The sequence below is a fragment of the Rhipicephalus microplus genome, chromosome 7, assembly GCF_043290135.1.
Source record: "Rhipicephalus microplus isolate Deutch F79 chromosome 7, USDA_Rmic, whole genome shotgun sequence".
NCBI lineage: Eukaryota > Metazoa > Arthropoda > Arachnida > Ixodida > Ixodidae > Rhipicephalus > Rhipicephalus microplus.
In genome coordinates, this window is record NC_134706.1 from 634865 (window position 1) to 649587 (window position 14723).

A 14723-nucleotide genomic window follows, 5' to 3' on the forward strand; every position below is an offset into this window, starting at 1 on the left:
CTTTGCCTGCAGGTTGAAAAAATCTGGAGTCTAAGATCGTCAGCGAATTTCCACAACCGTTTTGTGGAGCACTATCAACTCCTTTCCTAAATGAAATCGAGTCACAGCTGGCAGGAGCCAAAGTGTTCAGCAAACTAGACGCTAACAGTGGATTTCACCAGATTCCGCTTGACAAAGCGTTGATTAATTGATTGATTGATTGATTGATTGATTAAAGCTTTATTTTGATCCTGAGAAGAAGCAGGGGAGACCCCAAACCCGGCTAATTCCACGTAAAACCTTATTTTAGTCCTTAGAAGACGCAGGGGAGACCCCGCACCACCCGGCTAATCCCACGTAGGGACCGTCAAGCCGAGCTTGACAACCCGTTCACGGGCACTCTGAACGGCCAGGGTTTGATCGTTAAGTTCGGGGCTGCGTAAGAGCGCAGCCCACCTGTCCTCGGTGAGGGCATGGCCGATGGCTTCACATTCCCACAACACATGATTGAATGTTGCTACAACCCACAGGCGGGGCAATCCGCACTTGGATACCGTTCACGGTACATGGCATGAAGAACCGCAGGATTAGGATACGCACTGGCTTGCAATAGTCTAAGGGTAACTACCTGCACCCTGCACAAGGCAGGGTGTGGGAGAGGGAATACTCTTCTTGACAGATAGAAGTGCTTTGTTATTTCGTTGAACGTAAGTAAGGGTTCCCAGTGAGGTAGAGGAACTGCGGAGGCGGCGCAGTCAGTGAGTCCTCGCGCGGCCTCGTGTGCGCCATCGTTCGGGTTAGAGGTAGAACCCTCAATCGAACCCAGGTGAACGGGAAACGAAGTGAGAAAATGGGGCGTTATACTCTTGATGCTTTGGAAAATGCGGAGGGCCTCAGGGGCTACCATCCCGGTTTCGTAGGCCTTGATAACCACCTTGAAGTCGCTGTATATTGACTCTTTGCTACTATCTAGCATAGCTAGCGTGATTGCAACCTGTTCAGCTATCACGGGCTTCGATGTGCGTACCGTGGTGGAGCAAGTGAGCCTGCAATTTGAGTCGACGATGGAAACAGCGAATGCCTCTTGTAGGACATATGGCGCAGCATCCACAAAGCTTGCATCGGTGGGGTTGCTACGGGCGTGCTCGAGCAGAGCTCTACCCCTGGCCCTACGTCAACCGACGTTATGCGCAGGGTGCATATTGCGGGGAATGGGTGCGATGCGCAGTTGAGACCTGATGTTTCTGGGAATCTGCATGGAATCGGGGCACTGGTCAATAGAGTTTAGGCCCAAAACGTCGAATATCTTGCGGCCCGATTTGGTTCCGAAAAGTCTGAGCAGCTGTGAGTGTTCTTGTGCCTCGATTATCTCGTCAAGTGTATTGTGAACACCGAGCTTGAAAAGGTTTTCAGTGCGATTGCTTATAGGCAAGCCAAGCGCGAGCTTGAAGACCTGTCTTATGAGGAAATTGAGCTTACTCCTCTCTGCAAAATGCCAATTATGCATGGCCACCGAGTACGAAAGGTGCCAGAGCACAAACACATGTATGATGCGGATGAGATTGTCTTCCTTGACTCCCCGGTGTCTGTTGGTGATCCCCCGGATGAGGCCGAGAGCACTTTCCATCTTGGTAGTGATCTGTCTGAGTGCAGCTCCGTTAGCGCCGTTAGACAAGATATACATTTTCAATATTCGGAGCGAAACCACTCTGGGCACTGAAGACTCGTCACGAGTGAAAAGCTGTATTTCACTTTGAGACGCAGGTTTCCAGTCGCGGTGGCCGCCACCTCGGGGTCTTTTCTTGTAGAGCGGAAGTTCAGATTTCGATGGAGAGCACCTGAGATGGATGAAACGTTCGGTCACGTCGAGTGCGCGCTGCATGGCTTCCTCAACTTGACCATCGCTCCCGCCGGTGCACCAGATGGTTATATCATCCGCGTAAATGGTATGATTGATTCCTTGAACCTTCGTGAGTTCCTTGGAGAGCCCCATCATCACGATGTTAAACAGTGTTGGTGAAATAATTGAGCTCTGAGGCGTGCCGCGTGAACCGAGGTTGATCTCTCGTGAGGAGTACCCTTCAATCTTGAGCTTGGTAGTTCTCTGGCAAAGAAAAGATCTCACGAAGTCGTAGACCCTCTTCCCTAGCTCTAGGCTGGCAATACACTGGAGAATGAATTCGTGAAAAACGTTGTTGAAAGCCTTCTCCAGGTCTAATCTAAGAATGGCTCTGGTATCTCCTGTGCTTCGGTCGATGATCTGATGCTTTATCAGCTTCATGGCATTCTGTATCGATTGGCCAGCTGAGAAACCAGTTATACTGTGGGTGTGCATGTTATTGGTCTCGAGGTGCACTTTGAGTCGGTTCAGAAGGGCATGCTCTGCGACCTTACCGACACAGGAAGTTAAGGAAATTGGTCTTAGATTATCTGTTCCTGGCGCTTTATCAGTTCCTGGTGATTATCTGTTCCTGGTGATTATCTGTTCCTGGTGCTTTATGTGAATCATGTCGTACCAACTCGCCCAAGCAACCACGTTAGCTTTATCAGGTTTCGTGAATAGAGCCGTGTAGGCTATCTTCCACTGTGCGGCGACCTCCCCACTGCGCCACACTTCATTAATCTTTTCCATAAGAAATTCGATGGAGTCATCATCAAGGTTCTTGACCATCTTATTAGTTATGCCATCAAGGCCAGTGGTGGATATGGCTTTTAGGGAAAAAAGAGCCTGTCAAATCTCGGCTACAGTATAGTCCTGGTCCAACACCGGCACGTCGCACCCCGCGTCGTCCGAAGACAGTGTGGGTGCAGAGCTATCCACGACTCGCAGATACTTGTCTATAAGCTTGTTGACAACCAATTCCTCCGAGGTAGAGTCAGTAGCAAGATGGTTGGCTCGCGCGAGGGATTGCCTCTGGCTGGACCTGGTGCTGCCCTGATCAAGAAGGCGTTTGAGAAGACCCCAGCTCTTCCCAGATCTGAGCTGACCCTCGATGCTCTCGCAGAGCTCATGCCATTGTTGTTTACACAGGGTTTTGCAGTGCTCCTCGATTGCTCTGTTAACCTCGGAAACCTTGCGGAGCGTCTTGTTATGCTTCTGTCCCTTCCACCTCGTGAGTAGAGCTTGCTTGGCTTCTAGTGGGTGGGCCAACCTGCTGTCCATGTTTTCAACATCGAGGTGAGTGACGACCTCCTTGGTCGCTGCCGTGGCGTTATCTCTGATGCGTTGGTACCATCCTTCAAAATCTGTCTCAGCCGTCAGTGCTTTCTCAGCTCTGACTTTGCGGAAAACGTCCCAGTCAACCCCCTTAATTTTTTTCGTCCTAAAGCAGGCAATTGCGAAGGGTACCTCAATGACGTAGTGGTCACTTCCGAGGTCTAGAGCCGTGTTGACCCACTTGACCCCACCTATATTTTTCACAAAAGTGAGGTCCAGGGTGGTATCCCGGCATGCTGAGTTACCTCTCCTAGTGGGGAAATCCTTGTCAGGGATGAGTGTCAAGTCGACTTCTGTCGCAGTCTGCCATAGCTCGCGTCCCTTGGGGGTATCATACATGTATCCCCACATGCTGTGTGGGGCATTGAAACCCCCGACGACAACAAGGGGGTAACTACTGGTCATGCTCACAGCCCTTTTGAGGAGAGAGTTTGCTCTCGCCCTGCGATAACTGGGACTGCAGTAAACGTTGAGAATAAAAAGGCTTTTTTTTCGAAGGCTTTTTTGGGTGAGTTCTTTATAATTTCAGTCATTACGTACTCAATTTCATCGCCAACTGCACCGAGGTCACGCGATAGGTAATTGCACCTTTTGCTGATAAGTGTGACAACTCCCCAACCTCCTGAATGTGATGACGCTACTAGGTAACTCTGGTGTTTGATGGGGGTGCCAGACGCAACTTCCTGAATAGCGATGATTTGGGGCTTAACATCGAAAGTTCTTAAATGTTGCTGTAAAACAGGCTTTTCTGAGTAAACCCTCAACAGTTCCATTGCCAGATTCTGAAGTTTTCGTCCACACTATCTATGTTTCGGCTGAGAGGATGGTTGAGCAGCTGTAGCGGCCCGGAGGATCGCGCCATCAGTCGGTGGCACTAGTACACGGCGTTGTGCTGGGACCTGCAAAGGAGTCTTACTGGTGTCTCTCCTGGCATCGACCTCTTCTAACTTGCTTATGCATTCACTCAGTGCTCCTAATTCCATCTTGGGGTGCGCCACGGCTTCTTGAATTTTCGCTAAGGGAGCCTGCATGTTGACGAAGGAATCCTTGAGTTCCAACAGTAAGTTTACCGCCTCTTCTTCTTGTGTGTTCTCAACCGGCCGGCGCTTGGTTCCAATAGACCTGTGAAGTGCCTCAGACGTGTTCATGGCGACCGGAGTTGGGGCGGGCTGCGCCGAAGGAGGCGAGGACGCGAGCTTTCTAATCTTCGCCATCTTCGCAGCTAGCCTGCTCATTTCTTGCTTAAGCTGCGCGTTTTCTTTCCTCAGCTGCTCGTTAGCTCGTCGCATCTCGTCGAGCTCACTCGCGTGGGCAGAACAACAGTTCGATTCGTCGCCTTTAGAAGACTCACGTCTTCCTCGGGCCTTGTCAGCCCAGGAGAGCGTCGGATTCTTGCTGTTAGAAATGGTGGGCGTGCGGCAGCGGGACCTGGTCGGCCCTGACGAAACGAGCCCCGGCCTTAATTTGGAGCGAGGCTCAGAAATGGAGCTTCCCCGGGCCCGTTCTGTCGACCTGGAGCGTGAGCCGGAACATCCCTTGGAGACACCACGGCGCCTGGATCCAGAGCGGCCTCCCGAGCGTCCCCTGGAGCGGGGGCGTCCTCTGCGCTGAGCATCCGTGGTTGGTGGGTTACGAAGACTGGAACTCGTCCGCAGTGTCGAGATGACGTTGCGGGGACGGTGATGCAGCACCAGCCATTCTGGTACGCTTACTGCGAGGACGTCGCACAATGTACGGGATTTTGAACCTTTGAGCACAGTCTTTGCTAGCCGTGAAATGCTGGCCACCACAAAATTTGCACTTGGGAGTACACACATGTTGCTTATCGGGGCTTGCGGCACCACAGCCTCGGCAAATCGTGTCACCGGGAGTGGGGCACACGTCAGTGCGATGACCAAGACGGCCGCACGCATAACACACGTCGATTTGCTTGCGATAGAGTGAGCACTGCATCAGCACCGGTCCATACCTGACAAAGTTCGGTACACGATACCCGGCGAAAGCGACCATAACCGTGTCGGTTCGGGCTATTCTCTTGGCTGCTAAGGCAAGTGGATTATTTGTGTTGCCAATCTTGGCATCGATGACGTCAGGGCCATCTTGAAGCGGGACGTTGCGAATCACCCCTTTGCGAGTGGAGTGTGGGGCAGTCTCATAGGCACTTAGCTCGTGCACCTTGCCCGAAATGAGAATTTGCTTCATCCGAACGTATCGGCCAGCATTCTCGCGCTTGGGAGTACCGGCAACCATAACACTTTGCTGCAGATTCTGGCATAGAGTATGCTTGCACAAATCTTCCTGGCTTATGCCAGCGGCAACTAATATTGCGTCTGCCACCGTAGCTGTGCCAATTTTCGAGATATTGAGTCCACCTCTCGGCCGGATCCCAATCTTGATGTCATCTTGAAGAAGGGAGGGCATCTTTCCCACCCGTAGTACTTTGGACTTCAGTGCACCGCCACTCGATTTGCCACGGCGTGCGCCCGGCTGTGACGATGACGCGTTAGAGTCAGCAGTGCGTGTTTTGGCTCCAGCTCTTCTGGCCCCAGTGGACTGCGAACCTTTATCTTGAGTAAACTCTTCTTCTGAAATATCCTCTCCGTGCACTTCATACTCCATCGTGAGCAAATAATTCAGTGCACCGGACCTCCAAAGGGCCGGCCGCTGGCGAGAATAAGCCCAGTCAAAGCACGACCTCCCAAGCCACTCGTTAGGGTGAAAGAGGGCACCGCTCCACAGGAAAATAAATTGTTCATAACTTGACAAAAAATCACTCACTGTGACCAAATATGGTATCGGTAAGATACTGATGACTTCTCGGAACCAATTCGAGCAAAAGTTTATGAACACTTGATGAAAAAACTCTAGAAACACAGATTTAGTTGCGTGAACGCAGGAGCCGTACGAACGCAGCCTCCTATTCCGCGTCTTTCTGGCAGAGCATCGTCAAAAATTTGCACATTCGGCGCTCCGTATGGACGCCATCGTTTTCTAAGACTCTCGTTTGGAATTCGAATGGCAAGAGAAGTGCTTCAGAAGGCAATGTTCGATGGACTAGAAGAAACGCGTGTTTACAATAACGATGTGCTTGTGCGGAGCAGGACTCGTGAAGAGCATGACAGGCGTCACCGGGGAGTTTTAGAAATAGCGCAAGCAGATGGCATCACCTTGTCGGGCCTCTATAGTGGCGAACGAGTGCCACGCTCTTGGAGTGAACGGACACGGCAGACGTGGTCGGAACAAACCAAACTAAACACACATTTATTGAACTGCTTTAGAAACGACGATATCGTCAGCCGAATTATTATAACATCAAACGTGATCAACACGCTAACACATTTATTTTACAATATTAAACACTCAACAACATGACAAACAAGGTGGTATCGCTAAATTCTGACTCATTACGTGGGCCCACCGCAGAGGGCCTGCGGTGCCGTCCACGGCAGACCCACCGTTGGAGGGAACCGTCTGCGCTACCGCCCACACCATAAGAGAGACTCGCTTATTTCTTCTCGTGCCCCACCAAGGCTTGCCGCCAAGGGTCATCGCCAGCGCTACCAAGCTAACCCTGATGGTGATAGTGGTGATCAACGCTCGCGAACACAAGGCCACCTACCGCTCGATAGCTGTGACTCCGAAATACGATTTCTGCGCGAGACATGTACACCACGTAATGCAAGCAACCTTACAGGGGGTCCAAGCACCCCCGCAGCCTTCAATCGTGAAAAATGCATTTTGGACGTTGAGGAAGTGCACTTTCTGGGTGACCTAATTTTGAAAGACAGCATCAAATCAGATAAACAGCTGGTCAAGTGCGTTCTAACATGCCACTACCTAAGTCGAAGCAAGGAGCAAAAAAAGCTGCTAGGTGCTGTAGATTATTTCGGCAGGTTTAAACCAAACATGTCAGAGAAGGCTCAGAACTTGCGCGCACTGCTAAAACGCGATCGTTTGTTTGACTGAACGAGTGAGCACGATAAAGAATGGAAATAATTGTGTGACTTGTTATCAACTGCTTCTGTGCTCGTGGTTATTGATCCGTCGAAACCATCGAAAATAACAGCAGACTCGTCTAGTTATGCACTCGGCGCTGCCCTTTTACAGCTGCAAGACAAGAACTGGCGTCCAGTTGCCTACGATTCACGGTCTTTATCAGACGTGGAGTCAAGATACGCCCAAATAGAAAACGAAACGCTTGAGATAACATGCGCATGTGAAAGATTCCATAATTTTACAATTGGCTTCCACACGACAGTCGAAACAGATCACCGACCCTTGCTCGCAGTTGCCCAAAAGAACTTTTGTGACATGCCACCTCGCCTACGGCGTTTTTTCTCGTGTTTAATGTCATTTGACCTTTCGCTGCAGTACGTTCCCGGAAAAGACTTGAGGTTAACTGACGCACTGTCCAGGATAGCAGACAGCGACGACAGCGCCAGTTAACGTAATGCTGATGACATCACAATCCATGCAACCTCAGTGCTGATCAGCCTTGTCAACCCAGCGATGTTGGACCACCTGGCAGACAACGACCAAAGACAAGTTATCGATGTTTCAGAAAGCGTCCGCAGAGTTATAGTGTCTTTAGCACCTTTCGAAGAGAAGCTAACATGCGTTATCGACGTACTCCTTCGAGGATGAGAGGTCGTAATTCCAAAGAAGCTCGGAATGTGTTCATGAAGGGCACTTAGAGATATCAAAATGCAAAGGTATGACAAGGCTACTGATGCTCTGGCCCGGCATATGCAAGTGTTGTGTTCCAAGCACCCCGGTGTCACGAGCCAGCGAACCCGCGAAGGACCGGTTGCTGAAACTGCTTCCCGATGTGACTCCTCCCCTTCCCCCGCTCGGCGGAAACGAGCCACCGTCGTTTCCCCCGCAGTTCGGCCGCCGCCTCCATCCGAATAGGAATAAACTTGTTTTTAACCGTTCGAGGCTGTCTGAGCTTTTTGGAATACCGCTACCAACGCGTACGTCTATGGGCCGACGACAACACCGGACATATAGTGGCGACGAGGAAGTGGATTTGGACCAACGCTACGCAACGATATTGACAAGCTACAAGCTATGGCTACGCACGGGCTCCCAAATCGGCTACCCGAATTCAACGGCTCATCATGGTCATCGTGGTTTGGACGCCTGCAATTTTACTTCGAGGCTAACAACATCACTGATGCAGCAATGAAGAGGGCCAACCTGCTAACGCTGTGTGGGGAGCAGACATACGACACAGTCTGTGCCCTGATTCAGCCACGCACTCCAGCAGCCGTTGACTACGACGACATCGTAGCAGCGCTACAAGAGTACTATGACCCAAGGCCATCGGAGGTCTACTGTCGAGCCCGCTTCCAACGGCGAGACCAACTGGAAGGCGAAAAAGTGGCCGAATACGCGGCTCTCAAAAAGCTCGCTGCTGACTGCAATTTCGGGACGTTGACCGCGACAGCTGCAGCTACTGCGCAGGAAGGAGGATCGACTGCCACACCTACTAACACCACTATTCTCCCCTTGGACGTTATGTTGCGTGACCGTTTTGTGTGCGAACTGCGTGACGCAGGCCTACAACAACGCCTGTTCGCGGAGACGGGGCTCACCTTCTCCAAAGCCTACGACATCGCCCAACGAGTGGAGAGCGCCGGTCACCAGCAGAGGTATATTCGACGGAACGTCAAGCCGGTGCATCACACCAGTCAGCAGTCAGGTCATTCCACGTCTAAGGCGAAATCAAGCACAAAGACACAGCGCTGTTGGCGATGCGACGACATGCACGATCCCCAGGTATGTCGATACAAGACAGCGACCTGCAATTTTCGCCAAAAACTGGGACACATTGAAAGGGCATGCATCTCGAAGCGCAAACAGAGCGGACCGAAGACTTCAGTGCAACGGAACAACAATGTCGACGCACAGGAGGGCCAGTGTTGCTTGCTTCAATGCTACTCTGGAGTGACTGCTTTTCTTTTTGATTCCCGGAATTTCTAGACGTACTTGCGGCTGGTCGAGGCACCACAAAGGGCATGCCGTTCTCGCAGCCGGCGTATATCCTGATGGAATGCTGTTTAGGTGCTTGGCTATGACGTCTGAAAACTTAGCACGTGGTCTTCCGGAAGGTAGAAGGGCCAAGTGGTGGTCGGGGACACGGCTAGCATGTCGAATGTGCGCTCTAAGGCAATCCACAACTATATATGTCCTGACCGGATGGTCTTTGGCAAACATGATTGTGGCATAAGTAGAAGCGCATCGGGGCAGTCCTAGGCAGATACGCAGTGCCTGACCCTGCAAACTCTCTAATGAATGAGTATTCGATTTGCAAGTGTTAGTCAGTACCGGCAAGCTGTAGCGCAATAGACCCAGAAATAGGGCCTTGTACAGCTGTAGCATGGAGGCCACAGAAGTTCCCCATGCTTTACCGCACAAGAATTTCATGATATGCACAATAGATAGCAGTCTCTTCTTCAAGTACGCACAGTGTGGGCTCTACGAAAGACTTCTGTCGATTATTATGCCCAGGAAACGATGTGTCCGTGCATATTTGACACTCTGCCCATTGATGTAAACAGGGTATGGCGTCATTGGTTTGCGTGTAAATTCACAACTTGGCCCTAGGGACACTTCCGCACGGCAACAATCGATGATAGCTTCATGACCTGATAAAAAATTACAACCCAGGATGAGGTCTTGAGAGCAAGATGGTAGTACAAAAAATTGGACGATGTACAAAACGTCTTGGATGACGACGCGCGCCGTACACACAGCCTAGGGCTGAATGCGTTGCGCGCTAGCTGTGGTCAGCACGATGCCACAGAGAGATGTGGCTACTTTCTTCAGTTTGCGACAAAATTTTGCGTTCATCACAGAAACGGCGGCCCCAGTATCAATTAACGCTTGTGTGGTGACTCCCTCAACATTGACATCGACAACATTTTGCGGCGAAAATGGAGGCCTTGATAATTGCGCAGAAGTTGCAGTTCTTGCCTCTGGAACTGCACTGATTAGTTTTCCTAATCAGGAGGTGGTCTACGACGCATAGGAGATGGCGATCTGCGACGAGGAGATGGGAAACGAGAAGTTGATGGGCGACGATCCGAGTCAGAGTGCCTCTGTTCGTATGCAGACGTGGTGGCCTGCTGCGACGCATAGGTAGGAGTTCCAAAGGAGGCGTACGCAGGTGTGGGACGGCGGCGGCAGTAGCGTGCAATGTGGCCAGCGATGCCACACGCGAAGCAGATAGGACGGTTGTCATGGGTGCGCCACTCATTAGATGGACGGAAAAGCGAGGTGGGGGCCTGTAAACCGGAGGCACTGCCGGAGGAGGTGGAGCCGATAAGGATACTGGATGCGGTGGGGGCCGCGCAACCACAGCTGCGTAGCTGAGAGGTGAAGATGGTGCAGGTGGTGCGTAGCTGACAGCTGAGAGATTAGAAGCTGCTGAAGTGCATGCGTAAGGGGCCTGCACTGTAGGTAGGACATCGCCAATTTCAGTGCGTATGGCCTGCTGCTGTGTTGAAGGCAGACTTGCGGTGGGCGCGTCGCTATGCGGCAGCAGGGAGAGCTGTCGGGCGACTTCCTCCCTGACGAAGACTTTCTTGGCGAACGTTGGCATTTGCGAGTGCGACAGCCGAGATCGAATCTGGTGGTGAGACACTCTGTCGGGCGATGGAACGCTGACGGCGTAATTGATCGAAGCTCTGGCACAGGCTTAGGAGGATTGCCACCGAGGTCGGGCTTTTCGCTAGCAACATCTGGAATACTTGTGGCGGATGCTCACGTAGTAGTCGAGAGTTCGACGGAATACCGTCTGGTCAGGTAAAGGCATTGTTGAAAAAAAATTGTGAATGTGAACAAAATTGGATTGTGAACAAGGGACCCGCACGGGTCCCGAAACGTCATTGTTTTGTTTGACATTGGTCAGTGACCTGTTTTTTCAACAACATCTAGAATGCGCCATCCTCAATGCCCTTGAGAATCTGCCGAATTTTTTCTTCTTCGGGCATAGATGGGTTAACACGCCTGCAGAGGTCGAGCACATCCTCAATGTAACTCGTAAGCGTTTCGCGAGGCTGCTGGGCTCTGTGGCGCAGACGCTGGTCAGCGCGGAGCTTGCGGACCTCTGGTCGGCCGAACGCTTCAGTTACGAGGGTCTTAAAGGAGGACCAGTTGGCGATGGCGGTTTCGCGGTTGGTAAACCAAAGTTTAGCTACGTCTTCCAAGTAAAAGATAACGTAGGCGAGTTTAGAGTCGTCGTCCCACTTGTTGCTGGCGCTTTAGCGTTCGTACAAGGAGAGCCAGTCTTCTACGTCTTGCTCACCACTTCAGCTGAAGATTGGTGGGTCCCGCTGGCGAGTAGCGCCGGGGCAGGTAGACGGGGCAGCCGATGGTGCTGGCTGGGCTGGGACGGGCTGGTTGGCGACTGCGTCAGTCATGTTTCGCGGTAGCCTTTCAGGCAATTTGCGAGAGCGGAGCTCCAGGTCTGCTTGGGGATCTCAGCAACCTCCACCAAATGTGATGACGTTTATTCGAGCAGAGAAGTCGCAACGAGGTCGCAACGGAAAGTGGGCGTACGGCAAGTCTGGCAAAGGCGGCACAAACTCTCGTGCAAGCAGAGCACGGGCTTTTCGTTGTCTTCCGAAGGCGCATACGCGTTGATGCGTATGCTCCACTACAATAGTAACAACTTTAACGGGCACATTAAAAGACCTTTTTTGTATAGTTTGTTATTCTCACCCCCTCGGCATTGGAGAAACCGCGTTCGAGTGTTACTTGCACCATGCAGAAGTTCACCGCGGTTGCACAATGCTGACGCCGGTGGGCTTTTACGTGGAGCACGGGCCCGGTGATTATGCGCGCCACGTCGGCCGACAGAAGCAATGCAACCATTGATGGCAGCGCACAGCCGATCATGTTGTCAGTTGAGTGCGTGAGTATGAGTGCCGTGAAAACATTGCCACCACAACCCCGCCGTGGTGGTCTAGTGGCTAAGGTACTCGGCTGCTGACCCGCAGGTCGCGGGATCGAATCCCGGCTGAGACAGCAGCATTTTCGATGGAGACGAAACTGTTGTAGACCCGTGTGTTCAGGTTTGGGTGCACGTTAAGGAACCCCAGGTGGCCGAAATTTCCTGAGCCCGCCCCACTATGGCGTCTCTCATATACATAGGGTGGCTTTGGGACGTTAAACCCCACATATCAATCAATCAAAATTGCCACCACCCGTAGCCAGTGCATCTAGCACCCGTTCTGTTGTGCTTGCTTCCTTGTCGACAAGCTGTTACTCGCTGTTTAATACTCGGACAAAATGATTTAGCGAATCGTATCGCACGGGCCCAGTGTGTTGAGCCCCGTTCCGTTGCTTTCGGATCTCCACAACGCACGCGCCACGCAACCCACGTGCTTTTCGAGCCGGGGAGAGAGTCATGCCTCCTGCTTCACTACAGTGTTCTAGATGCGCCACATTCCGATGTAAACAGATAGGAGAATCTGTCCACTGAATATGACCGGCTTCTGGCTTCATCATGGCTTTACAGCGAGTGAGTTCAGAGTCTTCCCTAGGTTGTCATAGAGTTATTATAACTGACTCTAGAGGAAAAGCTCAGCCGAGAAAGCTATTAGCACCAAAGCACCGATATTTTGAAACGTTGTAATTGGTGTCATTACAATACTTTAAAGAAGCGTGAATGTAGCAATTTAAAACACTCAGTTCTCACAGTGTAAATTATAAACAAGCGTGTTCACGTACACTCTCAGTCAGTTGTCGGAAAACGAACGGCATATAGGCGGTGCGCTCCTGCGTACTGGCTAAAATACTGTCTATAGGAAGCCCAGCAATGAAAAAAAAATAGCCGTGACAGCCGCGAGCCGCGGAAGTAACGCATACAACCGGTAAGAGAAGGAACAAAAAAAAGAAAAAAAAGGGGGGGGGGAGCCACCGTCTTTTTCGCGCCAGCCTGGCGCCAGGAGCTGGCATCAACTTACGGAGAACCGTTCAGCCACAAGCGCGAGCACGAAAAAAAAAAGACCGCCCCCCCCCCCCCCCCCGCCGCCACGCCAGCTGGGCGCCCAGCGTCCGCGTCACGTTCACCGTCGCCTGCATGCCATGGCATTTGTGCGTCGCCGTTTCGTCCCGCTGTTTTGTGATGGTCGTTCATCTACAAGGTGGTTTGGGACAGAAACATTTTCCAGTGCTATACGGCGCACTTTATTCAAGATATGATACATCTCTCTGCATTTAGGCAAACAGCGGGACGTGCAGTCCCATTAGTACTGTTTTGACTTCAATAAAAGAGTACAAAGAACTTTCCGTTAATCAGTGGTCGAGGTAGGATTGTGTAATGCACTAAATAATAGAGCAATAGTGCATGCGCGACAGCTTACTGAAACACTGGCCTATGTATGTTGATGCTCATGTTCTACAAAACAAGTTCAACGGATGATTTTAGGAAAGCATGGCAAAAAAGAAACAAACCGAAGGCAGCGATACAGAGAAAGATTAAACTGAAAATCGATTGGTCGATGTTTGATGATTGGTTGTGTAATTTGATGATGAACATCAAGTACAGAAGTCAGAAGTCAGGTGCAGAAGTCATCAGGAGAGCGTATGTCACCGACATGTGCTCACTCTTTTGAATATTAAGTGCAGGTCTCATATTCCAGCATGGATTTGTAACAGTGAACCCCGACCAAGACAACCAGTGCACTGCTGTGGAGATAATGTACTAGCTATAAAAATGTACCAGCTATAATGTACCAGCTATAAAAGAGCAACTGCATGCAGTAACAATAAATATTTCGAGGTTTGTTCTGCACCATTTGTTGGCCCCAACTGCTCGCGGACGTTCGCGAAAGAGATGTGCAGATGCATTATTTATTTGGAGGGAGACCAACCCGTCCGTCGCTAATTTGTGTACGTCATACTTGACTTTGGCGCGCGTTTCGGCATTCACTTGAACAGCGGTGTAATGCTAAATAAAGGTAAGATTAGCCGCTCCCCGTACATAAGATCAGTTAAAGACTGAAAATGAGTAAAAACCGCTCTATATAGCGAAATAGTGCGCATACATTCTAACTGCAGAAATAAGTAATCGTCGAAATGCTAAACAGGCGCTGCTAGCCCAGCGTGCAGCTCGCGGCAGTTCGCACGTACGAAATGCAATTGTTAGAGTAGGCACGCTAAAATACCCATGCAACGTTTACGTGCGAAAGCGCATTGTCTTCAAACAGCTGATAATAGGTTGCTGTCACTGGCACGCGTTTATCTCCCGACACAAATCAGGGAAATTTCTCACAACACACGCATGGCGAGAAACATACGCAGGTTTCGACCGCCGAACACAGCCTCGTACGCGAATTTCGGTGAGCGTAATACCCGCAGTTCACGGGGAAGCACTAAAACGACGCACAAACACAGGCTAATCGTTCTTGCTGAACGGCGCACCGTGAACCGAAGTCGGAGCCGAAAGCGGTCACCGTGGTTGTCTCGAGTTCATGAAGCCCTACAAACTATTCGCTGATCAAATGCATGCGCATGG